This window comes from Dermacentor andersoni, chromosome 9 (assembly GCF_023375885.2).
Source record: "Dermacentor andersoni chromosome 9, qqDerAnde1_hic_scaffold, whole genome shotgun sequence".
NCBI classification, from domain to species: domain Eukaryota; kingdom Metazoa; phylum Arthropoda; class Arachnida; order Ixodida; family Ixodidae; genus Dermacentor; species Dermacentor andersoni.
In genome coordinates, this window is record NC_092822.1 from 90384799 (window position 1) to 90412415 (window position 27617).

At 47.1% G+C, this 27617-nt stretch overlaps 1 long non-coding RNA gene across 1 annotated transcript; it reads right to left on the minus strand.

Moving 5' to 3' along the window:
- Positions 1 to 2094: 2094 nt before the first annotated feature.
- Positions 2095 to 13922, minus strand: LOC129383988 (uncharacterized). Its single transcript, XR_011890171.1, has 3 exons — positions 13831 to 13922; positions 4534 to 4791; positions 2095 to 2847 (listed from the first exon to the last, which is right to left on the minus strand). It is a non-coding gene; the product is annotated as an uncharacterized lncRNA (long non-coding RNA).
- Positions 13923 to 27617: the final 13695 nt, after the last annotated feature.

The following is a 27617-nucleotide window of genomic DNA, read 5'->3' on the forward strand; positions in this document are numbered from 1 at the left end:
TACCATTATGTTTGAAGAATTTTATAGAGGCACGTCATTACGCTTTCCACTCTATCGGCAGCCACATAGTCACTCGTGCACTCACTGACGTAAGAATGAATGCTGGTGCAGCACATACAAAACGGCATGCGCCCCGGAGTCCGCCTCTGTTTTTGCCCACCCACTGCCTTCCTCACGCTCTACTAGACTCTCATTACTGTAAAGACGTCGAACTGGCATCACATCGGAGACTGCCTCATCTAACCCTTTCCGTCGGGCTGTCTCCATAGGAAGACGTGACCTTCTTCGTTGCCTTTCTTCATCCAAAACCGAAGGATTCATTCTACACACAGGTGCTGCTACTATTCGAGATATAGACGTAATGAACGCCATCTCATATGAAGCGGTGACACATAAGTGAAAAAAAAAAAGATTGTTCAATACGAACGAGTCGACGTTTTACTGAAGGTATGGTTTGTCGCTGCTCAAACTACTCGTTTACAGCAACCTTAGTCATTCAGAACAGTTACATTTTACGAAAAAGAGTTACTCAATACAAGGGGCTTTCTTACTAAATGGTGTTGGCCCTGTTTTGAACCATGTCTGCACACGAAGACACTGTGACACTTTCTTTACCACACTGGCGAACCATGTGCACAGCTCGAAGAGTTAAATGAACCGACACTCTTTGGACTTGTTGCGCCGTTATAGTTCACTATCAAAGAATTAAATTTAGTTTTTTACTGTTCCATTTAATTTGTAGTTGCGGCAATTTTTCAACTTGGTACAAAGATCGCAGTTCACACTTTTTAATCGTGAAGATGGTAGACGATGACGTCACCGAATGATCAAGCGAACGACATCTGCCTGGCAATTATGTCGCCTCCTCGAGTGGTTGTCCGGATACCACTGTCTGGTGGTTCGAGGCCAGATCAGTAGAATATCGTTCGGGAGAAGCTGACCCGCAAAAGCAGAACGAACAGAATTTTGTTTTTTGTATTAGAGAATGTTTTTCGCGCTTAAATTTAGCATTGTTTCTTTTTTTTATCTTGATTTCTTTTCTTTAGCGTTGCGTCTCTTCCGGTTCTTATGTTTGGAAGGTAGAAAATGAAACAAGAGAAAACATTGCTGTTCATGGCGAGTATTGTCGCACAGTGCGCCCAAACCATAAGTGCCATCGGCGTCAAAATGAAACGCGAACAGCGGTGTGCGTGGTGCGGTTTGCAACGTCGTAGAGATTAATTCGCCCATGCGGTTTGCGGCTTCTGCGCCAAATTCATTCTTTCGGTCGGCAAACTTGCGGAGTGCGACTAAACCGGATGTATGCGACTGTAAATAATGGTGATGACTAGACGGCGCGCACTATACCTTCCACTTATGCTTGGGCCGCGCGCTCCGCTGTTCACATTTCATTTGACGCTGATAGTACACGTGTCACTATAAGCCTAATGCGAGTTTGTGAGGTATGATGCGAAGGACCACTAGCATCAACACGTCCTGTCACCATTTCCGTAGGTCTGCAAGGACGAGAACTGTGTGGCGAAAACCAGGGTCACTGCGGGTTTTCATCTGCATCGCCGCTGAGGACTTCTCCAAGTACTACAACCAGTGAACCCGTTAATGCTCTAGTCACACAATCGTGAATAATCTCTCACTTTTCTGCAAACTGCCACAGCGTACTTGCAAAGAGAAAAGCAGGGTTGAGCCACGATACCTGCTTTGAGGACACGACCGAATGTGCATAACAATGGTCCGAGAGAGGAGAACTGTTTTCTTCGCACTCAGCACACCTAAAATATCATGACCTACAAGTTTTAAAGTTGTTCCTGCAAAGTATTATAATTCATCACTCAAGGAGCTAAATATGTATCTGCAAAATGTGCGGTTGTAGTGATGCGTTGGAGTCGATCAACTGGCCATCTTGAGCGAAGCCATTGTGGCGGAAGCGGCAATGGACATCATCTTCTCGGTACTGTAAAATTTAATACAGTTATTTGTTCTGATGGTTTGTAGAGAAGAGCAGCACAAGAAATGCCACTGAATGTTTGCTTTAGATTTGCTATAGATTTGATAACTTTTGTGAAAGGAAATAATCAAATGGCTCATGTAAATAAAGGAGTAGTTAGGTGAATTTTAAAAGAAAGAAACATGGACCTGCTAGCCAGAAGTTCAAATAATGCCACGCAGTGCTGGAGCCCGAAACGCTTTATACCACGTGGATTCACATCGTTGTCATTGTTGCCGTGCTCGTGGTGGTAGCCTGATTTTCGGCAATGGCGCTGCACTGCGCCCTGAGCAGCAGTATAATTGTGATGGCTGCCACGACGACTCCGGCAACTAGCGCCAGCAGAATCCAAATTATGATGGATGGATGGCCATTCTTTCTCCCATGCCCCGCCTCTGGTGTGGTTGTTTCCGACGGATCACGAGCTGGTTCGCCTTTGGTCGGGGGTGTTGAGGTCGTTGCTTGGATTGTCTTGGTGTAAGGCTTTTCCGGCACTCTCGTGGTTCTTGCTGGCCCAGGCTTAGTCTGCCGCATTGCCCGCGTGGTGATGGACGCTCCTGTCGTGAGTGATTCGGCGGTAAAGTTTACGACTCGGAACGACATTAAAAGGCTCCTGGACAGCTTCCCCTTGAGTCCATCTGCGTTGATAACACGCGCCGCTACGTACGCCTTCAGCGTGAAGTCCCTGTCGCCTGGTATCGACGTTTCCCACTCGCGAGGAAGTGCGATCGATACGTTGTGCTTAGAACCGGCGGGGAGGGGGTCAAGGTTGCCTTCAACGACATTGGACAGAAGCACCTGGCTGTCGAAGTCCCTTTGAAGGTTGGTTCTATTCGTGCTGCCTCGGATCTCCACTTCCGCCGCTGTAAAAGAAAGAGATGGAACCTCTGCACTGGGCTGGCAATCCCCCCTACCCCTGTTTTGTTTAAATGCTATTTACAGCTTTCTTGTTGTAGTCTAGTTCGGCAATGTTTCACAAAGACGCTAACAGAAGTTTATAATAACTGGGCCGTTACGTCTGTAAAATAACATTGATCAACATGGTCCCCGGCAGAAACGTCGAAAATAAATTGGACGTGTTGATCAGGTTCCTTTTCTTCTAATACATATATTTAGGCTGTCCCATCTATAGTCATCAAAGGTGCTGAAAAAACAAAGAGAACACACTGTGCGAGATATGATTTTACGGCCTACGTCATGCCGTCTTCAGAAGCCTGACTATCGAACACTGAAGGTGTTCTATCATGCCCTTTGTTCTTTAATCATTCTTTTTCTTTTAACTGCAGGGCTAATGTTAGGTCTCTAATGCAGCAACATAACGTAACGAGGGTCTTGAATCCGGCAACATTGATGCCTTCGGGTAGCATGTAAGGGTTTATTGACCAGTCCTTCACCAGAAAAGATCGCGTTCTCGTGACGCCTGCGGCAAAAAGGCCATTCCACGACCGCCGCCAAAGTCTGTGAGTCGTGGCACTGGCTAACACTCCCAAGGTTCTACTAGGAAAGATAAATACCCAGGAAAGTGGATGGGGAAACAGCGCCGTGGTAGCTCAATTGGTAGAGCATCGCACGCGCAATGCGAAGGTTGTGGGTTCGGTTCCTGCCTGCGGAAGTTCCTTTTCCGTCCACTTTAACTTCCATTACTTTATCGTTTCTTAATTTCATTTATTAAGCACAAGTAATTTCCCCTATGTTGTCATTGGTGTCAGTGATTGTTGGCTTCTTATGATATGACTAATAAAAATCGGGCCCGTCGGTTAACCCCTTACTTCTCGTTTAACACTTTGTGCTGCGCATTTGTGTTTCATTGTTCTGGCATTTTTTTTTCTTCCATATGTCATGAATTCACAAATCATCTGCTGCAAGTTATCATTGCTATTTTCCATGTATTACAAACCCATGAACTATGAAATATGAGAAAAATACCGTGGCATACAAATGAACCTTCGTTAATTCACTCTACCTACTAGTACACCAGGTACGTAAACGGAAGCCGAGAATTTCTATCTGTGACAAAGTTTTGTCGGCTACAGCGGGAGTCTAATCAGTGTAACGAATAAAAAAAGAAAAAACCCATCAACTTCTCCCATGGGCTGGCGTACATTGTTTTTAATCTTTTGAGAGGCGGTTTGCTGAGCATTGCGTTTTTCAGAAGTGTTCCTAATCATCGCTAGTAGCGTAAGCAATAAAGATGTTAAACTCTATGACACGCCTTGAAAGAATAAATTCACATAAATTAATTCTTTCAAGGCGTTTCATAGAGTTTAACATCTTTATTGCTTACGCTACTAGCGATGATTAGGAACACTTCTGAAAAACGCAATGCCACACTTGACTGACTAGCGACTGAAATATTTACGCGTTCTGGACAGCAAAACGTTACCTTGCATCCACAGTGAATTGTACGTAAGAATGCTGTGCTCCAAACACTAATTACAATAAAAAGAAATAAATCTCGCCTCACTCGTATAAGAAGTCATACTGCTCTTGTTGGGTTTTCTGAGTTAATCTTCCTGATTGCGAGAAGGCGGCTCATAGACAATACGCACCCTTTCCGTATGTCATGTGTGCGCCAGGCCAAGTCCAAGTAAGTATGACGACGGCTGTTCTGTCGCTCTCGACGTAACCGTCGAAAATATTGAAGTCGCCCATTTTACCAGGAGGAACATCAGTCTGCCGCATGTCCGCTCTGACGTTAAGGTAGCCGCAGTAGGCGACTCTTTCGAATGGGTCCGTCGGCGTCTTGTTTCCTAGGAGGGTATCCACGAATGTGTAGCTGCCTGGCGCATGTAGGGTTGGTCCATTCGCTGCACAACACATAGTGGTAGCATTACTACCACGACCATTTTAAGCACAGCAATCTAGCGAGGATAGGGGGAAGAGGAGGATTTCCAAGGAAATAACATTTAAGGTTTCATTTGACGCCGACCCTGCACGTGACATTGAATGTTCTTGCATTACCTGCAGACAACTGCAGTAATATCAGACTGAGATGTGTTTCAGGTATACGTTGGCTATTTCAGTAATACCTGCTTGAAATAGAGTGGTAATTTACGCAGTTTTTTATGTAATACGACAAGCTTCGGCCATACATTATTTTAGAACCCTCAGAATGTATTTCAAGACTTACAGTTCCTATCTATTGCATTGCTAAATGAGGCATCAATTTCCCGTAACCACATCAGTGTTTTTAGGGTTCTATTGAGATTGAAGCAGATATGTGTCTGTCATACATGATAGCATATACCTTCCATTAAGGGGTCAAGGTTTATGAATTGCCGGTGGTCGTTGTCAGCAAACTCATTTGTAAAACTGAGGTTTTTTAGTGTGCGAAAAGGGGCGAGAGACAGTGGCAAGACGCGGACACTGCGCTAACTTCCAACAATTTTTTTTTTATTCCACGAAGCGGTACACACGTATATATAGGTAGCTGACAGCTTTCCTGGTATGATGTCTCTCATGCGAAAGTGAAATCAGAAGTTAAGAAGCTATTTCCGAAATTAAACCTGAGTAAACTGGTCCGCGAAATCGAAAGTAAAAAATCTGGGAGTCTTGAAATGTTTTTTTTTTTTTTTCGATCAAAACCCATAAACTAGAATGGCCACAGCGTATTATAGTGTCGGAAGGTGGAACTTGGCAAAAGTCCGTAGGTTCTTTTCTTCAACGCAAGTTGAAATTGCTAGAAGTCAATGGAGCCTTTTCTGACCAAGAACTCAGAAGAAGTAATAGGTTACCTGAACACGCATGTAGGCAGTAATTTGAAAGCTTTCTTTTTAGGTGTAAAATATCTATATTATTCACTACCACATGATGAGTTATTACTATGTGTTCAAGAGGCTATTGATGCTTACGATGAACTGAAGTTTGTAAGCACCATTGCAAATCTACACGGGGTTTTCTTGAACTATTGTCCATGTATCTGCGCTCGACGTTCTCCAAGTGGGATGCGAGTGTTTATTTTCAAAAACAAGGAATTCACATTGGCACCCTGTATTGCGCCAATCATAAGTGACATTTATCTTGCTCGTGTAAACAGGATACTGGATGTCAAATTAGAAAACTCATATGTAATAAAGGTATATAGGTACGTTGACGACTACCTTGTGCTTCTCGATCCAAGTCCTAGCGGGGATGTCACGCAAGTGATGATGTCACACACTGTTACGCTTGAAACGCCACAGGATGGTACTTTGCGAGTCCTCGATATAAGCATGCTTTTTAAGGACACCAGGTGTGCTGGACAAATGAACCAAGGGCGAACAGGCCGCTACTGTCATTTTCATCGGGCCACTCTAAGTTAGTTAAGGGCATCGCGAAGTCAACCCTAATGAATGCGCTTCGCCGCTGATGTCATCACAAGTGTCTGTCCAGTTTTCTGGCGCAAGTGGATCGCCTGAAACAGGCCGGTTTTCCGCAGCATATCATCACAGCTGTGGCCGAAGGTGTTCTTAAGACCGCAAAACGCGGGCGACAGGATGAGCAGTGTTCTTCACTGGAAAATGCGTGAGTGACGCAGAAACGCGAAATCATACCGTACAGTCGCGATCAAATTGAAGGTGATCGCGTGAGCATCGACCGGCGGGCCTTCCAAGCAGCATAGCGGCCGATTTGGGAACTGAGAAGATAAAAATCGCCCTGCCTTCTTCCCCTATTATGCTCTTCCAGGCTGCAACCATCGACCACAAGACCAAGTCGCCACATTTTTTGTGTTTGTTTCCCCTTCATGGCAATGATCTGTGTGCGTCGCTTCCTCATGCATGTCTTGGCTAACATTGACGCCTCCGTGCAAAGGCTCATAACGCAATCGAAATGAATTCGCAGGTTATGCCGTGAACGGTGACGGGAGTGACAGCTTTTCGGGGAACATGAAAAGAGAGAGAGGGGAACTATCTGATGTTTCCCTCGCGACCGACGGTGATGACGTAGCGTGGCGGTGCTCCTTGTTTCGGTCGCCGCTCAAGCGATCACCTTCAAATTGATCGCGACTGTACATCCACGATATCTCGCACAGACTGAAAAAGATTGGCAATAACGCAAATGTAAACGTCATCTTCTCAGCGCCATTGAAGCTGTCCAACTTGTGCAAGGCGAGCTACTGTGGTCCTGAGAAGCCCAGTTGCCAGACAAATCAGAAGGAATGCTACGTTCTTTGTGACAACAACATCATGTATGAACTGCCCCTGTCGTGCGGCAAAAAATACATCGGCCAAACGGGAAGGTACGTAAATGATAGGATGCGTGAACACGCAAATATTGTGCGAACTGGAGGAATGGAGCATCTGGCTTTTCACTGCAGAAAGCATGGGTGCACTACCGTTTCTAAACGGTGCACGGTGATAGAGAGAGAGAGAGAGAAACAACTTTACTGGTCCATTATGAAATGAAACGCGTTAAGCGTCTGATGGGGTGGCTCCCTCTTCGCGGGCTCCATATGCTTCCAGGGCCGCCTGGCCCCTGTGGATCAGTCGGAGCTGGTCTTCCAGGGCGGGGCTGGACAGCATGATCTCCCATCGCTCGTAAAGGGTGGGGATAGCAGGGGGGTTAGTTATGGGTATAGGTGGGGGGTGGTGTATGGAAAAATTGCACTCTCCTATGACGTGCCGAAGGGTGCCTAATGCATTGCAGTGAGGACATGTGTTCTTATATCTCTCTGGGTATATCTTGTTCTGGAGGCAGAGGTGGGGAAAGGATCCTGCCTGGATTTGCCTGTATATTGTTTGTTCGGCTCTGGTCAAGGAGTGGTGGGGGTGCGGGAATGTCTTCCTGCCGTCCCTGTAATATTTGACTATATCTCTGTAATTTGTGATGGGTTGCCATCCCCTTGCCTCCTCCTCGTTGGCCCGGGAGTTTAGCGCTCGGGCCTGTTGATGAGTATATTCATTGCCCTCAACTGAGGAGTGAGCCGGGACCCAAACTAATTCGATCGCTTGTTTAGGAGGCGTAGCTTTACCAAGAATTTTTAGTGCCGCAAGGGACACCCAGCCAGATCTGTAGTTCTTGTATGCAGCTTGTGAGTCCGTGACGATCTTGGTGACGTTTGGTTGCAGGAGTGCGAGAGCTATCGCTGCTTCTTCTGCTTCCTCAGAAGACGGAGTGCAGATTGATGCGCAGGTGACCAGCTTTTCTAGCCCGGTGACCACGACTGTTGCCCTCGTGGAGCATTTCGATAGAGAGGCGTCTGTATATAAAACAGTGTCGTCTTCCTCCAGGGTCCTGGAGATGGCTCTTGCCCGGGCGTCGCGTCGTCCGACATGCCTTGTGGGGTTCATGTTGCGTGGTAGTGGTTTGCATTCCAACTTCTCACTCAACTTTTCGGGTAATTGGTCGTGGCGGGTGTAGTGCGATTCTTGCCATCCTAGCTTGCGGAGGACGCTTCTGCCCGCCTTGGTCTGGCTAAGGCGTACCCTTTGATTGGATAGGTGGGCTTCTACGAGCTCGGCTACTGTGTTGTGGACTCCCATTTGAAGTAGTTTTGTCGTGGATGAATTTATGGGAATACCCAGGGCCTGCTTCGTGGCTTTCCTGATTATTGCGTCAAGTTGTAAGACGTCCTTCTTGAGGAGCTGCAGGTACGGCGCTGCGTAGACGATTCGTGAGATAAAGGCCTCAACGAGGCGCAAGGTGTCCGATTCCTTCAGACCCCTCCGCCTGTTGGCCACTCGTCTGATCATGTTCAAGATTTGGTCTGACGTGAGCTTCAATTTTCTAATCATGGCTGTTGCCTTGCCGTCTGCCTGGATCAGGAGACCCAGGATCCTGAGTTGAGGTACCGGGAGGATCCGGTTCCCTTCCAAAGCGATTTCTATGTTTTCTGCTTGTGTCCTTGATGCACGTGGTCTGACAATGGTCAGCTCCGATTTTTGAGGCGAACAGCAAAGGCCACATGTCTTCACATAGCTGTTGATCGTGTCAGCCGCTTTTTGGAGCGTGTTTTCCATCCAGCCATCCGACCCTGCCCTCGCAGTCCAGAGGGTGATGTCGTCGGCATATAATGCGTGGCCCAGACCATCTATTGACTCGAGAAGCTTGGGCAACGGCAGGAGAGCCATGTTAAATAGGAGGGGGGAAAGGACCGAACCTTGCGGCGTTCCTCGATCCCCCAGGGAGATCGGTTGGGATGTCTCCTCTCCTATTCTGATCCTTGCCGTTCGGTTACGAAGAAAGTCTCGGATGTAGTTATAAGTTTTCACTCCACAACCCGTGTTGCGCAGGTTGCGGAGGACACTTTCATGTGTGACGTTATCAAAGGCACCTGTGAGGTCTAGCGCTAGTATCGCTCGCGGCGCTTGCTTCGTTGCTCGCTTAATTACCAGTTCGTTGAGTTGTACGAGAACATCCTGGGTGCCCAGGTGCTGCCTAAAGCCATACATTGTCTCTGGCATCTGATCGGTGGCATCAAGATGTCGCTGCAACCTCTTAAGTACCATACGTTCCATGACCTTCCCCACGCAGGACGTGAGGGATATCGGTCGCATGTTGTCGATGTGAGGTGTCTTCCCAGGCTTGGGTATGAAGCGGACTTCTGCCTCTTTCCATTCGTGTGGAAGATTGCCAGACTCCCAGACCCGGTTCATATACTCGAGCAGCTGTCTGCGGGCCTTGTGCTCGAGGTTGTTAAGTAACTTGTAGGTAATGGTATCGGGTCCCGGCGCGCTGCCCCTGTTGCTCTCGGAGATTGCCGAGATCAACTCGGTGTCAGTGAATGGCTTGTCTAACGCTTCATTGGTAGGTCCTACGTAGTCGGGAGGTGCGATATCACCCTTCTCCGTTGTCAGGTACTTGGCCTTCAGGTCGTTGATGAGTTTGTCGGCACCCCCAGTATAGTTGTTGAGGGTGCGCGTGAGGCTTCGATTAGTGGTGCTCTTGCTGCCGAGAGGATCGATCAGGTGACGAAGGAGGCACCACGTCTTCGTGGTAGAAAGGGTGCCCTGCAGTCCATCACAGACGCTCAGCCAGTTCTCTCTGCACAGCTTGGACGCGTATTCAGCTGCTTGCTTGTTGAGATCATGGATGCGTTTGCGAAGTTTCTTGTTGTGTCGTTGTTTCTTCCAGCGTCTAGTGAGGCTGTGTCGTGCTTCCCAAAGGTGGGCAAGCTTTGCGTCCACACAGGGTGTCTGCAGTGTGGTCGCAATTTTCTGGGTGTATTTTTCTACCAGCTCGAGTTGTTCCTTAGCCCATTCCCCATACGATTTGGTGCTGTTCGTGTCCTCGTCTTCATCGGCTGCTTGCCTTTTTCGAAGTTTCTCCCAGTCAGTTATCTTTGTTGTTCCCATTCGGGCCTTGAACGCGGGCCCCCTGATCGTAATATTGAGGATATCGTGGTCCGACCCCAGGTTCGCACCTGTGTTCTGCCACGACACGTCCAAGGTTCCACTCAGCAGGGTAAGGTCTGGAGTGGTGTCCCGGGTCGTACTTGTGCCCATGCGGGTGGGAGTGTCTGGTTCGTTGAGTAGGGCTAATGTGTGCTGATCCATGAGGTTCGCCAGCACCCTGCCTCTCTTGGAGCAAAATTTGTAACCCCATATTGTGTGAGGCGCATTGAAATCTCCTAATATCAATAGGGGTCGGCTGTCCGCCTCTCTCTTGCTGTCGAGTAATGTGCCCTCTATGTCGAGGTTCTTCTTGGAGGGCCGACAGTATGCGTTCAGTATAAAGATGTTGTCTTTGCTTCCTATGCCTCTGCTGTGAATTTCCAAGAGAACGTGTTCACACCCTCTCTGGGTGGTAATGTGCTGCGTTGCAGCTATGTTGCTTCGGACTAGGATGGCTGTGCTTTTCTCACTGGGATCGGTGTATGTGACGTACCCCGCGAGTTTTGGTCGCGAGTTCGTTTCTTGAATTGCAAGGATATCCGGTTTGTGTTCCGCATTATCTATGTATTGCTGTAATTCGCCTATTTTGTCCTTAATTCCTCGGCAGTTCCATTGGGCTAAGATCGTTGTATCTTCCTCCCTATTTTTACGCCTGGCCGCCATCTTGGCTCAGGTTGGTAGTCGTGAGACTACTCGCCATGCACGGTTTCCCATACGGGGCTCCCTTTGTAGCTTTTTGAGTGGTTAGTATCAGCTGGTTGACATTAGCTTCTAGCGCGTCGAACTTGGCCATCTTGGACGTTATCAAGCCGATTTGGCTGGCAAGCTGTGTGACCATCTCGGTGAGGGCTTCAATGGGCTTGGCCCACGCCGGTTCCTCAGATGGACTCGATTCAATTTTCTCTGCCTCCATTGCTGTTACCGGGGGCTCCGGTTGAGCGTCCCTCTTGGCAATTTTGCGTTTTGTGACATCCTCGCTGCTTTTCGATTTTTCTAATGCCTCCATGCGCGCAAGAAGCGCGCTGATTTGCTCATTTTGCTTAACTACAAGCGCTTTGAGTTGCATGCATTCCTCACAATCTTTCTTGGGAGTCTGGGGAAGGGGAGGGAAATCTTTGTTGCTAAGAGCGATAGGAGATCTAACTGCCCAGCCCTACTGTTTAGCGGCGTTCCTCGACGGTGTCTGGCTCCGGGTCTTCGACCTTGAGCGCGACTCCCGGCGGCGCCCGCTGCAGCTGCTGCCGGCCACGTCACCCGGCGACGACGCTCTCAAGCCCGGCTTTGAGGCGCAGCTGCTGCTCCGCCCTCGTCCGCCTTCACGGGAAAGAGAGTGATCCCGGTACCCTGACGTAGCTGCTCCCTCCCGACGTGGCGGTTTGGAGGCTTCTGCAGGCGTGTAGTTTGTATCTTTCCGCTCCCACCGGCGTTTCCGTACCACGTACGGGATCTTGAAGCGAGCTCTGCACACCTTGTCTGCGGTCAAATGTTCTCCTCCACAGAGGTCACACTTGGGGGTACACTTGTGCACGGTGATAGGAAGAATCCCAACGCAAACAACACATGAGATTATTCAAGCGGCGAAGATCGCTAGTTTGGGGAGCGCTTGTGTTAGCGCGCCTTCAATCGATCTTTCAAAAAAAAGAGCACGGTTTTTTGAACGTGACACAGAAAGTGGCCTGATGGAGATGACATTTTATTCTTGCAATTACATTTTTTTTTTTGCTACGCACGCTCGTTTTCTCATCTTCGATATCAACTTAACTTTCCATTACACATGTCTCGTTTCTGTCTCACTTGATTAGAAATCATTACATATGCGCATGCGTACGGTGGTGTCTGTTACTGATGTTACTGATCCAAACATTGTCAACTTATTGATATGCACAAAGCACTTCCACTAGGCAAATCAATTTACAGGTCACGCTCAATGGTAGACGTAAACGGTGCAGTGCAATCGACGTGCAACACACGATCCTATGCATGCGCCACTACGCTGCACATCGAATTGTTCATTGACATGGTTGAAGATAAACAGTACTAAAAACACAAGGTCGAAAAGACGAACATGTACGATGGACGGGTGCTATAACAGGAACAAGAATGACCCGAAAGTAAAGTTATTCATGGAGACATCAATCTATGAAGTAATACTGCGATTTTGTTTTGTCATTCTAAAGCACATTCCTAATATGTACTTCCTAACAACCACAGATTCTTTGCGCAAAATAAAATAACTCTATATGGTTTTCACGGATTATGAAAAACCATTTTATTCAATCACCCGAGTCACGGAGGTTTTGCGTAATCACCTGAAACAGGCCGGTTTTCCGCAGCATATCATCACAGCGGTGGCCGAAGGTGTTCTTAAGACCGCAAAACGCGGGCGACAGGATGAGCAGTATACTTCACCGGAAAATGTGCGAGTGAAGCAGCAACGCGCAATCATACGGTACATCCACGATATCTCGCACAGACTGAAGAAGATTGGCGATAATGCATTAACCTTGCATTGAGGGGTCAAGGATTACGAATTGTCGGCGGTCATCATCGGCAAACTCATTTGTAAAACTGAGATTTTACGTGCAGACCTTGGCAAATATTTATAAAGATTCCACAGCTGAATTGGTTCCGCTCAAGCAAACTAGAATGTTACATGTCAAGAAAGGGGCCAGGAAATGAGATACAATCTCTTCAGTGCTAATCGCTGCTTGCTTAAAAAGTATTCAACCAATATACTGGGAAGGCTCGGGAGAGAGAATCAATGGCGAGGATCTATCAACCTTCAGTTTGCAGATGGCATTGTCCTGTTCAGCAACAATGGGGACGAATAAGAAAAAATGATAGAGTACATTAAGAGAGAGAGTGAGAGTATAAGAGTGCGGTTAAAGATTAAATGCAGAACACAATGATAACGTTCACCAGCCTGGTAAGTGTACGATTCAGGATCGCCAGTCAGCCTCTAAGAGTGTGTATAGGAGTACAGGAGTATTTAACTATGTAAATTACACACAGGAGACCCTGATCATGTGGAGCACATATACAGGAGGGTAGAAATTGGTTGGTGTGCATACGGCAGGCATTGCCAAATCCTGATTTGGAGCTTACCAATGTAGTCGAAAAGAAAATAATATAATCACTGCATTCTACCGATGCTAATACACGGGACAGAAACATATACGTTAAGAAGCAAGCTCGAGAACAAGTTAAATACCGCACAAAGAGCAACAGAAAGAAAAATGTTTGGCGCAGTGTTAAGGGACAGGAAGAGATCGGTGTGGATCAGAGAGCAAACGGGGATTGCGCATATTCTAATTAATATGAAGAGAAAAAAAATTGACTTGGGAAGGTCATGTAGTGCGCAGGTAGATAATGGGTGGACGATTAGATATACAGATTCAAAGCGGTAAATTTGCAGGTGGAAATTCGAATGAGCTAGGGCAAGACAACGGTAACAGGAGATCGCATGGACAGGCCTCCATCCTGAAGTGGACATGAATATATGGTGCTGATGAAGATGAATAAGATAACTCTAACCTTGGATGCCTATTGAAAGCGCAGTAGCAGTGACCGCATTGAGCGTCTTGTATCTCTTGCTTCAACGGGAATGCCGAAACTGCAGCGCAGAAGCTGCCGGCACTACGCGGACCCTGCAAACATCGCAGATCGCTTTGAACATGAGGCTTGCGCGGGCGCGCACTTTGATCACGTCGCAGAACCTTTTGAAGATACGGCACCCGCAGAGCCGCGCTGTAAGCAGCAGCCGCCGGCGAAGAACCATCCCACCCTCGCCTCACTCCCGAGCTTCGCGTGACAGATAAGGGCGCGCTTCTCTCGCTCCAGCAAGATTGGGTCTCATTCGCCGGCTTCCCTCGCACTCTATTCACTGGAACACACACCATACGGCACGCGACAACGATTTCATCGCACTTCCACTTTATTCGGAAGCTCACGAAGACGCAACATCAGAGAGATGCCTATATATATGGCGTCGCAATAAAAGATGAACACGGCAAGTTCCAGGCATTATGTGCCGTTCTCCTGCTCACACGAATTTCTATTTTGAACAATTCTTGTTATCGCACTTGAACAGCAACACATTTGCTTGCCTTAGGCTCCGTACTGCACAACGACTCTTCCGCAATAAAATCACCTACATTTATGTTAATGTCTCAGTAGTCATTTTACCATTTATGGCTAAATAAAGACACGGCGAGTGAGACGGCGCATTGCACGGTAATGCACGATTGATCAACTCACGAGGAAGCGCTACCCCCGCCTCGGAAATGGAGATGTCACGAGGGAATCCCGGCCTGCGGTGCGCATGGCTGGTCTTGTTGTCCCCGTAAACATAAGCCCTGACGGCGTACCTTCCTTTGCCCGTAAACTGGGTGAAGTAGCCGGTGTACCAACCATCGTTGGCCAAGTTATCAGGATCTGCAATATTAGTACCAAGGGCTGTTGAAAACGCTATCAATTACGGACACATTTGAATCAATCAGTTTCTTATGGTTTAATTGCTCTAGAGATGAGCCAAAGTGACGTGAAAGTAATTTTTTTCAGTTATCACGTAACATGGCTGATTTGGAAATTTCTGAATTGTGTATTTTTTTCTTTTTGTAATATTATGAGGAACGCTCTTTACCTGTTAAAATTCTGTATCCCGTAAATGAGGATTGCGCTATTTTTTGTATCGAAGATTTTATGCTTGCCAAATGGTTTACTGATGTCTACCACTGTCGCACTGTAATTGAGTGTCGGCGAGAGTGCGAAAAGCTGCGCATTTTAAAGCCTTCTGAGTGGGTACGCATACCTGTCACTTTCCGTCGAGAAAACCTTAAAGGACTGCAATGACCCCGTTCCTGTATTAAAACAGAAAAAAATTGTTTCGGTGTCTAAACGTAAATGCTCGCAGCATAGCAAACAAAATCGCCGAATTAGAGAGTATTGTAACTGCCAACAAACCTCATGTTCTAGTAACAGAAACCTGCTTGTATAATGATACCACCGACTCTGAAATACCACCTCGCGGTTACGGAATCTAAAGACATGAGAGGGATTCCCGTGGCGGCGGCGTTGCAATTCTCTTCCAAAAAACATTGAGTGATTCTAGGATGCCTGATATAACAGGAATTGAATGTGTTGTTGTGAAAAGTTTTCATCACGAGTGTAATCTAATCATAGGAGGGTTCTATCCACCTCCAAATTGCGACATCACCTTCTTTCAAAACCTTAATGAGTTCTTGTGCGCCTATAAGAATAAGCGCTGCAGTATGCTACTTATTGTTACTTCAGTAAACTGGAATAACGATTTCCCTGAGCCCCTCTTAAGTGCTTCTGAACCTTTCGTAGATATTGTAGCACGTTAAAGAACCCCTGGTGGTCGAGATTTCCGGAGTCCTCCACTACGGCGTGCCTCATAATCAAAAAGTGGTTTCGGCACGTAAAACCCCATAATTTTTTTTTCGTAGATATTGTAGTGCTTCCCAACCTTTCACAGCTTGTCAAAGAACCTCCCTGTATTCAAAACAACACACTATCAATTCTGGACCTTTCCCTTACATATACTGCCGTAGTCCGCCGCAGCCCACAAATTCAGGTTTTCGAAGGTATATCGAATCACAAAATTGTATACCTTACGTTGGAAGTGAATTTTGTTCCATAAATTAAAAAACAAGAAATAATTGTCTCAGATTTCTCCCGTTCCAGTGATATTGATGTATCGGACGCCCTAGATGGTGCTTTTCCGGAATTCCATGCCATGTGTGAATCAAAGGAACATTCTATTGATGATATATGGGGATACTTCAAGTTCCTGGTTGTGAAGTGTATCCGTGATTTTGTATCTGTGAAGCGAAAAGTGCTGCGGAAGCGCCATCCTTGGGTAACAAAAGAAATAGTACGAATAGAGCGCAAACTGATAGAGGCAAGAAAACAACTCAAGCAGCGCCCGACTGTTCCCGCAAGCGATCGGCTTCTTCGCTTGCGTACATTATTAGCTGATAAAATAAAAAAGCAAACGAATACTATAAAAAAATAATACTAAAAATTTTCTCCTGTAATCCCCAGGAAAGTTCTGGCAGCACTTATCGCCAAAAAAGAAGGCTGCACCCAAACTCTGTATCGGTGGTACCTTTTTAACCGACAGTGCTGAAACTGCAGATGCGCTCAACCGATATTTCTGCTGAGCGTTTACGCGTGACGACGGTATCAGCCTACAGTTCCCTAGCCATGAACACATTCTGCCGATTGGTGATGCCACAATTACTGAGGAAGGTGTGTTAGCACTTATGCTTAACCTCGACACTAAAATATCGACCGGAGCTGATGGCATCCCGAATGCGTTTCTTTCCCCGTGCGCCGAAGGGTGTTCATAGTATTTAACCTTAATATTCGAGAAATCACTGTCATGCGCGGAAATTCCAACCGACTGAAAGTACGCGAAAGTACCAAAACAGCGAACACCAAAACAGCGAATACGTCCCTGCTCACATCATACAGGCCAATATCTTTACTATGCACATGCGCAAAAACCCTCGAACACACAATTTTCAAGCACATTTCCGCCTTTCTTAACGACAACGCTATAATTGACGCAAGACAACATGGTTTCCGGCGAGGTTCTTTTACTGTAACTCAGCTCGTAGAAATAGTTCACGACTAAGCGACAGCTTTAGGTAGACAAGGCCAAATAGACGTAATATTTCTCGATTTTGAGAAAGCATTTGACCGCGTCTCTCATTCCAAATTACTTCGTAAACTAAAACCCATTTTAAAGAACGACCTCTTAGTTAACTGCATTACAGCATGCCTTTCATTACGGAAACAAGTGTTCAGGCCAACGGTGCAGCTTCGACAGCCGCAACTGTAGACTCAGACATTTCAGAGGGATCAGTGTTAGGGCTGCTCTTATCTTTATCAACGACGTCATCAGTGACATACGCGTCAAGATAAAGCTTTTGGCAGATGACTGCATTTTGTACAACTAAATACGCAGTTCAAATGATCAGGAAGCTTTAAACACCGTGCTATCTACAATACAAACATGGTGCTTGAAATAGCAGATGAGTATTAACCTTAAAAAGACTGTTGCAATGACCATTACTCGCAAAAAGAATCCCTTAACCCATACCTATAGCATTAACAACCAGTCTTTATCAGTCGTAGCTACGTACAAATACTTGGGAGTAGTAATAACATCAGATCTTAGGTGGAATGAACATGTAACACACATTTATAATAAAGCAATGAAGAAACTAGGCTTTTTCAGGCGATCAATGGGAAGCGCTTCACCTGAAGGAAAACTCTTAGCACAAAAGCTGTCATCCAACCCATTCTAGAATACGCTGCGATTGTTTGGGATCCGCCCACACAAACCAATATCACTAAAATTGAGAAAGTCCAAAGAAAATCAGCCAGGTTTATTTTCAATTCGTACAGCTGGCGCACATCCCGATCATCTCTTCTATGAGCTGCAGAACTGGAAAACCTTACAATAAGGTGTTACCGGGACAGAATAAAATTTTTCTTCTTACTGTATAACAATCAATTAGGAATAGATAAAACAGCATATATTTTACCAGCTAGTCACCGCTGCACGCGCTCTTATCACAACAGAAAGGTTAGAGACTTTTTCTGAAGGACCAATGTATTTAAAAATTCTTTTTTCCCGTGCACGATTTCCGAATGGAACGCAGTAGCTGCCACGACTGTCGAATGTCCAATGGTTTCATCCTTTCTTTCAGCACTTTGTCAATAAACCATAGCGTTCATCCCTCGTTTTTACCAGTCAAATTATGATTGTGAAAGGTTTCCCTTATGTTGTTTGTCATGGAGATTCTTGTTCAGTGCCTGCTATCTTGTTTGATGCAATTTCATGTTTTTTTTTTTTTTTTTTTTTTCCAAATGCCTACTCCTGCCTAAGGCCTGGTAACAAGGCTGGCAGTACTCGTAAAATATATAAATCTCTTCTCATTACACAAGTCGCATATGAAGTGCAGAATATATATTGAAACAAAATTGATGCGGTGACCCCAGAATTGACAAAAACCAAGATACCGTATTTATAGGATGCCGTTTCTGGCACAAACACTACTCATCTGCTTTGAACATACAGGTGAAAATTCTTGATCAGCTTTCTTTTTAAATTTTACTTCTCCACCAATCTCAGAGGTATTAAGGCCATATTCATTCCCTTTACACTTCCATCGCTGCCGGCCGCGGTAATCTTTTTGCTATTGAGGGCATACCAGCGGCCAGCAAACCAACAAATTGGGGTAATGTGATATGCTATGCATGGGCGAGATAGAGAAGTTAAGGAGGTCAGGTGAAGAAAGGAGGTTTGTAGTTTACAAAGCAGTTTACTTTAAATGCCTTCTGGGACACCAGCGACGAGCATTCCCACAGAGTTTGCGATAGACACTACCATACAAAACTGCGGTAGCAATCCTTACGGGAGAGCTGAAAGCAAGGCCGTTGAGTCAGCATGCGAATGGTGTTTGTGGCGCTTGAACGTGCCTATTCTTGGACCCCCTTGCTTCGATCCGCTTTGGGATTTTGTAAAAACATTTATACCAAAATATTGCTGCGTAAATGTAGCAGTTCGCAATCATTACGCACTATCGTAAAGACTGCAAATAGCTCATTCATACTGGCGAATCGCAGAGGTCATGTGGCGTAATCGCAAAACGACCCGTCGTCCATTACATCGCCACAAATAATCTCTTTGGTCGCAAAGGGCCTGCCCTGAGTCACTCACTCGCCGCTCGATGACTGGAGTAAAGGAGCTATCATCCCGATGCCTTGCGTTATCCACAGAGCTATAACTCCTTGGAAATTCAGTAAAAATATACAACGTCAGATTAACGTATGAAGCAAAAATTTTGAAAATATTTCCATCGTGGCCTGTCGGTAGTAGCGCCGGAGCTCCAGAGTGGCTTGGTGGCAGGAATTTTGGGAAGAACTACTTGGCTGCAAATAGAGGAGGAGGCGCACGCAGCCTCCTGTCGCCTCGGCAGTGGAGCCAAGGCAGCCTTCGTCTTTCTGTTACTCCTATGAACATTGTCGACGCGCGAACTATAGCGTTGGAGATTCGTAGTACACATAGGATAGTGGCACTGGAACTGGCACAAAAACAGAGGCAGTTTTACCTGAAGGACGAACAGTGATAGCACAGTTTAGAGTTGATCTATGCATGGTATACAAAAGCATACGGGGGTGCGACTTGTGGAGCGCGCCTGCACGCCGTTCAACACCTGCTGGGCTAATGCCCCTAATTAAAATATTGACGGGATTTATGCTGGGCTGTAGGAAGAAAGCCCTGTCGGCTGCGGTATGTCTGACGACGCTAGCATGATGAAGAAGGCCGACAGTGATGTTTCAGGAGTCCCACTTTGACGTTGCACAAGATGAGACAGAGGGGAAGCCATAGGCGATTGGAAAACTAATCTCAACTGTTTCACCTACGTACGCGTGAAGGTTTTAAGGTTGCGCTATTCTGCCCCAAACGTGGACGTCATTGATGTTAGAAATTACAGTGTGTTTTCACGTGGCAAGACCACGATATGACATGAGGCAGGCAGTACGTGGGGGACTCCGGATTAATTTTGATTACCTTGGTTTCTACTACCTGCACCCAATGCACGGCACGGGGCCATTTTTGCATTTCGCCCCCATCGACGGACGGGATTCGATGCTGCACCCTCAGCAATCGCAGTGCAACGCCAAAGCCAGTGCTCGACTACAGAGAGTGCCGTTCAGGTGCATGGGAGGCTCTTCACGATGGCTCCGTGTTGGAGGACGCAATCCACCAAATTTCCGACCCATCGAGAAACGAAAATTTACTACAGGATGGATACCAACGAAAAGAGTCCTTTGATACCATTGTATCGACTGTGAGTGCCTTGCATTTGGTTTTCTCAGTCTTTAGGTTTTCCAGTGGAGACCATCCAGCGGAGCTTAACACAAATTCCGTCGCTCATCGATGGGCAGCTATAGACGGGACTCGCATGCCAAGGCAAAGCTAGGCTGAGTTACGACATCAGACAGCAATCGACACTGAAGAAAAACCTTTTTTTTCCACAAGTGGAGCAGCACCAGCAGCCGGAACGGCTACCGAACCCACGTGAATATATTTTTAAGAATGCTCTTGTACAGAAGAATGAGGCGGTATCAGAGAAGGAGATGATGCTAGATACAGACGCATGGTTCCCCGCCTTATAAAGATTCACAGTTCCCTACTTATCATCATCCTGGAACGCGGACCACGATCGAATGAAACGAGTGCGGGTATTGCATTGCCACAACCATATCCTAGAGAACACTCGCGATAAGATGACTACCGATAAAAGTAGAGTGCCCAAGGCTCGACAAGAGCGAGATATACTTTATCGTAGTGTTCAGACCGTAGAATGGACTGGAGGTAAATAAACTAAGCCCACATCAGGGAGCAAGGCCAGCGCCGATGCTTGCGGGATTACATAAAAGGAAGACTTACGTATAAGACTCAGGAACGGGTTGAACTTCAGAGTAGCTTACACGCCAAGCCTTCGCTATTCAAGGCATTGCCTTACTGCACTTCGGCGACAAGGACTACGAAGTGGCCATCCAGGTGGCGGCATCCGACGACGCCTGCCGCGGACCGGAACATAGCATTGTCACCGGCACTCATTCTCACTGAACGGATGACACACATGAGTGCGTCAGCAGCACGTGAACATCGGTAAACGCGCATGCTTGGAAAGCCTAAAAGCACGGTCATCACTTTCACAGGGAAGACGGGAACTTGGTTCATTCACTTTTACGCTGTTGAAGTGGGTCGGATTTGCCTCTCGACGCGCCACTTGTGCTACATCTGCTACCAACCAGGCCGCTACGCCAACGTGTGCCTCACGTAGGACGCTTAGGCCTGTCCGAACTATGCAGAAGTGGCCATTGCACATTTCCGTGCATGTGATCCCGTGTGTATGCTGCGTGGAGCTCGATCGGATCTCACGAGTACAGGGGTAAACTCAAGACAGTTGAAGATGACCCTCGCCTCGTCGCTATGCTAGGCGATGCTATTTTGGTACTGCTAGATTCCACCCATCCTCTCCACGTCGCTATTCTGCGTGATGCTGTTCTTAACCTGCTAGGCTCCACCCACCCTCGCCGCGTCGCTATGCTGTGCGATGCTATTTTTATACTCCTAGGCTCCATCCACCCTCGCCGCGTCGCTATGCTGCGCGATTCTATTTCTATGCTCCCTAGGCTCCTCCCGCACTCGCCCCGTCAATATGCTTCCTGATTCTATTTTTATACCCCTAGGCTACAACCACATTAGCCCCGTCGTTATGCTGCGCGATCCTAAAACCACTAGGCTCCACCCGCCATCTCCGCGTCGCTATGTTGGGCGATGCTATTTCTATGCCCCCTAGGCATAGAGAAAGAAAAAAAAAGTTATGAGTGGACACTCCCATACACCCCAGCGGCCCATCGACCCTAGCGCGTCTGGCGGTTGATGAGACTAACTGGCCTGTACTTCCTGTGTCGGTTTCACTGGCGCGAAATTTGGATGACCCCTTGTAAGCGACGTTGGGCTGTAGCGGAAGCTTGTCATTTCGGACCACTTTTCGTCACCCAAATGGCAACGCTTTTATATGTCGTTTTGATTTAGCGATTCATTATTTTGTCTAGTTCAATATTTGGTGTGAATTGAGGTCGTGACGCCATTTTTCTTTCGATTTAGTTATAACAAATGGAGATAGAGGTAATCATAATTCACTACGGCTTTATCCAGCGCGCTTGTCTTCTGGGTTTTGCTACAAATGCTCATATGTATCAAAGAGACAGAGTTTCCGCAATGTTCTTATTCCAAGTCAAGATAGGCTTTTTCTGGGTTCGATCGTTGTCCAAGCACCACGACACACCGAAGTAGGTGCCGTCGCTTGGACCGCCGGACGGCATGGCATCAGCACGGTCTGAAAATGTCAATAAGTGCACGCTTCGTTAATTGCCAAAAACATATGTACACGTCATAACTGTACAAGGAAACCGCTTTGAATGAATAGCGAACCGATGAACAATATAATATCACCGACACATCCTGACCTCTGACCCATATAACTCGGACTTACAAGGATAAATGTTAAGACCCCGTACAAGGGTGTTCAAAAGTTCTCAGGCCGCCATCCTATGCAATCCCATGGCATCGCGGCCTGTGAACTTTTGGACACCCCTGTACGTACTCAGTATAAGGAGTGCAATGGTAGGCAAATTAGCAGTTCACATATGCGTGTTATGAGAAATCGTTCCAGCTCACAATTGAACACGGACTAGAAGAGAAAGACAACACGAACGCCGGACTGCTAAAAGGTTGACAAGGGTCGAGGAAGGGGAAGGGGTCGAGGAAGTACAATGGGCCCTTTCGCCCCTCCTCCTTTAAGTGCAAACCCTTCCTCGACCCTTGTCAACCTTTTAGCAGTCAGGCGTACGTGTTGTCTTTCTCTTCTCGTCCGTTTTCAATTGTGCGCTGGAGCGATGTTTCATAATGCTAATCATAACCAATTAGCCCAGCTGTCCATACTTAGCGATATATTTTCTAGTAAATTGGGCCCTTTCTCCCCTCCTCCTTTCTGTGCAAACCCTCCCTCAACCCTTGTCAACCTTTCTGCAGTCCAGCATTCGTGTTGTCTTTCTCTTCTCGTGCGTGTTCAATTGTGCGCTGGAACGATGTTTCATAATGCTAATCATAACCAACTAGCCCAGCTGTCCATACTTATCGATACACATAAGCGTGATAAAGATACATTCGAAACGTCCAAATACAAGGCCTTTGTTCAAATGCGCGCCACGCCGCGCCTAAGCGACAATATGTTGTGCAATGTCTTCCGCCACGAAAAATTTGCAAGGAACCGAAGATTACTAGAATGCGCAGTACTTCCCAGCACAGCCGCCGCAATAAGTACATGCAGTAGTCATTGGTGACTTTTCCCCAGCCTTACTTTTCTGTATAAACAATCCGCGCGGACGAATACACCAGCGTCCGTCCGTGCACCGTAGATACACACCTCGCTGCAGTACAAAACGCAATGACCTATGCTTGCTGTTTATGTCACATGCCAATATTTGCAAGAAATATTATTGAAATATTCAGGAGCCCTTACTCTATAAGGGAAACGAGCAAGCAAAGCTTTGCTACAGCGTGCCTAACGTCCTGCTTTTCTTTATTTAGGTAGCGCCCGTCCCCGGAAAGCCGTTTGCGGTCTGAATCGGCGTGGCGTCTTTTATGTTCTTTCCAGCGTTCGTCAGCCTCTTGTACGGGCCTACTAAAAGACCGTCAACCGTCACGCGATCATTTAAACGCCGGTTAGGAATTCAATTTTCTCGAAACCGGAATTTTCCTGAAATGTGCAATTCATGATATTTACCCTAAGTGCTGTTCAACGGATCGTTTTTAGTCCGCCAACACGAACTATTTCAATGGAACGCCGATACCGTGGTTATCGCAAACAGTACTGGGCAAGAACGGTTTACCCTCACAAACCGAGACCTCGATAGTGTCTGACAAGCTGAGAGTCAGTGCAGTGCACAGCCGTGAACCGGTGCCAGTTAATGGCAGCTTAGCGTTATGATTTTCACGGAACGCAACCAACAAAGATTATTCCGTTCTCGGCGGGGGTAGCAAGAAAGTACATGGTACAGCCCTCTCGCTAAGCGTTTCTTGAGGGGGCATGCTTTTCGCATTGTTCGCGTCTAGCCGCCTCATTTAGAGCCGCAAACTGTTTTTGTTTAGCGAACCTCATCGCCCTCACAAGTCAGTTACTCCAGGCTTCGCTTGAAAACGTGACTCACCTGTCTCAAACATGAAAACACCGCCGCAGCCGACGTTCACGAAACCTTCCTGCTGGCACGCCGCTGGTACACGAATCGTTGATTTTTTCTCGATGGACGAATGGTGATTGGTGCTGATTGCAGTACGGATGAAGAACAAAAAGCACGGTAGGTGTCTTGGATAAATTCTGTTTTTATGCATAAGAAACACGCCAAATTTGGGCTTATAATTATTATTTTGTAAAACGATTGAGCCGAATTCATTACAACATTTTCTTTTTTTTTTGCGCCTGCGTCCTCTGGCGTTTGGTGAGAGCACTAGTTCGTTACGTAGCCGTGACGTAGTTCCTGGGGCCAGATTTCTCGGAGTGTCCGCACTTAGTCTTTTCCTTTCTCTATGCCCGAGGCTCCACCCACCCTCGCTGCGTCGCTATGCTGTGCGATACTATATTTATTTTCCTAGGCTCCGCCCACCCCCGCTGGGTTCCTCTGTTGCGCGATGCTTTATCTGTACTCCCTAGGCTCCACCTGTCCTCGCAGCTTCGCTATGCTGCACGATGCTGTTGTTATCCTGCTACGTTCAACCCACACTCGCCGCGTTGCTATGCTTTGCAATGCTATCTTTATGCTGTGCTTTCACTCTCTCAGCAATATCTCCCTCTGCCCGGCGATGCTACGGACGTCAAGAGAAATTCAGCGAGGTTCCAACAGCTCCTCTGTAATATAAATGAAACAGTACTGTGGCAATCACAACACCTTTTGAAATTTAAACCAACAGAAAGCTGAGCTAGTTGGTAAGGATTCATTATGCAAAAAAGAGGTGAAACGTGCAGAGAGGACACAAGAGTAGAGAAGTGGACAACACGAACGCCGACTATCAACAGAAGGGAGCACTGAGGCCAAAAAGAAAGAAGACAAAACTCATCTGCGCAAGCTCAGGAATGGTATCATCACGTGTCAGTCAGGTACATGTGTCGGTCTACGTGAGAGATAACTGTTAAGGCCCTTAATCGCTTCCTTATGTAAGGTAATCGAAGGCCGACTCACGCGCGCACTTCCACCCTTATAGATATTCCATGCCTCTACCGTAAGACGCGTATCTTCATTCTTATGCCTGTACAATATCGCTAATTTAACTCTGGCGTGCAGTGACACTCTTGGCAATGCAGGGAAAGATTAGAAGGTGATCCACTGGTTAACGACCTTTTAGGCTCCATTAGCCTTTGATTGATACACCGACTCGTTTCCCCTACGTAGAACTGGCCACAGGTAGGGGGAATTTTATAAAATACACCGATATCGCAGTCAGTAAACCTGTTGTTCTTATTGTGTTTCACTGGACAAATATCTGTTCTTTTTTGCCTTTTACCTGCTCCTTTTTCCTCTGCACGGCAGCGCATATCTTAACTAGCTTAATGGGAGCAGTGAAAGCAACATCAACATCATATCTACTTGCAACTTATTTAAACCTGTGCGACACTGAATGAATGTACGGAATAGCCACTCCTGTTTTTTTTTTGCTATTACTGCTTTCTGCAATACGTCCGTCATCCTCGAAACCGACTTCTTTAGGCGCTAAGCCACAGTGGCCACTGCTACACTAGGATAACCAGCTTCTAATAGGCGCCGTACCTGCGCATTAAAACCTCGACAGTTCCTATCTCGTGTTGTCCACGACCTCCTTCGCTCTTGTGCCACTGGGCGCAAGCTGTCCACCACCTTCCACCCACAAACGAATGGTCTTACGGAACGTCTCAACCGAACAATCGCAGAGATGCTGGTGATGTACGTCTCCAACGCTCACCGCGACTGGAACAGCCTGGTAGCTTACGTGACGTTCCCGTATAATTCGTCCCGATAGGACACCGCAAAGTGTTCACCCTTTTATATCTTGTATGGTCGCAACCCCACATTGCCGTTTGACACCATCCTTCCTTCTGTGCAGCATGTTCCCACAGAATACACGCACGTGAAGTCATCGATCGCGCTAACATGGCGACTCATGTCGCCCGATCTCGTTCATTAGCCTCGCAGCATATACAAGAGCGTTACGACCGCTGCCATCGCGATGTTATGTTTGTGCCAGGTGGTTGGGTGCTCCATTGGTCACCATTTCGTAGGGTTGGCCTCTCCCAGAAGCTTCCCTCTCGCTGCACAGGGCCTTATGAATTCCTAAGCCAAGTTAACGACGTAAATACGAGACTTCGCTACTACACTTTGATACATCCTCTAGTCGAACGCCTGTTGATGTCGTGCGCGTTTTAGAGCTGAAGCCATTCTTCGCTCGCAATTCTTCGCCTATCATGCGCCGAGACGGCGCTTTACCCTACGGGGGTCCTGTTACGGAAGGATGAAAGAAGAGACAGGAAGAAGAAGATCGTAGACGCTGGCTGCTGCGTGTTGTTGTTGGTGAGCCATCTTAACTACTCTGACTCATCTTTTATATATATTGTAAATATAGTGTTTCTATACCCGCAACATCACCGTAACAATATGCTTGCTAGCGCTATAGAAAATATGTTTTAACGCGATAGCACGAAGGAGCTCGTGTCGCAGAAAAGCCGGTGTGGTCGGTGACAGCGTTGGCGGCATTGGCCGTGAGCGATAAATACCGGGAGGCACTTCATGAATAAAAAGCAACTTGCAAGATGGGCTGGGTGGGAACCGAACCAGGATCTCCGGAGTGTGGGACGGAGACGCTACCACTCAGCCACGAGTTCCATGCTTCAAAGCGGTAAAAAAGCGCCTCTAGTGAATGCAGTGTATCCTTCGAAACGAGCCGTAGAAAGTTATACTGCGGTGTATATCGGTAATTATGAACATGTAACTTACAGAAGTCGCACTTACACGAGTAACGAAGTGCGTTTCCGCTACATTTCTTCTGCGCTTTCCGCACACGCAGAGCCATCTTGCGGCAAACACAGAAGACCCCCTCCTCTCAATGTACGGCGCTGCCCCGACACGTGGCGCGCCACGTGCGCATTGGGGCTGTGCTGGGATTGGTGCGAGGCGCGTCGCGGCCCGGATTCCCTCTCCCCTGAACGACGCTTCGCCGTGCTTTCTCACGGGTCGGAGAATCAAGCGTCCTTCCTTTCTTTAGATCACTAGCTGTCTATCTCTCTGCCTGTGCCGATCACATCGTTTGGCTGGCGTACATCGTTTCCCCCTCCGAGACACCGAGTTCTTTGATTTGTTCCGCTTGCTCAGGCACGCGTTTCATTGCCGCGCCTAACGCTGTGCTGCTCGACGCTCACCGCGTGATTGGTGGTTGCAAAGTCCTATGCGGGGCGCCTCGCAAGTGATCGCTGCGCCGTAGCGCATTGTCTTACACCCCTTGGCGGGTCGATGGGAACGCTGTCGCATTCCACTTATAAAGGCGAAGCTTAACCGTCCTCCAATTTTCGTTTTCCGTTCTTGTTTTTTATTCTCAGCATTGGTGTAAAATTTATACGTCGGCAATGTACTACAATGAAGGTCTTTTATTTTAAAGGCATAATTCAATGCTGCGCTCTAGA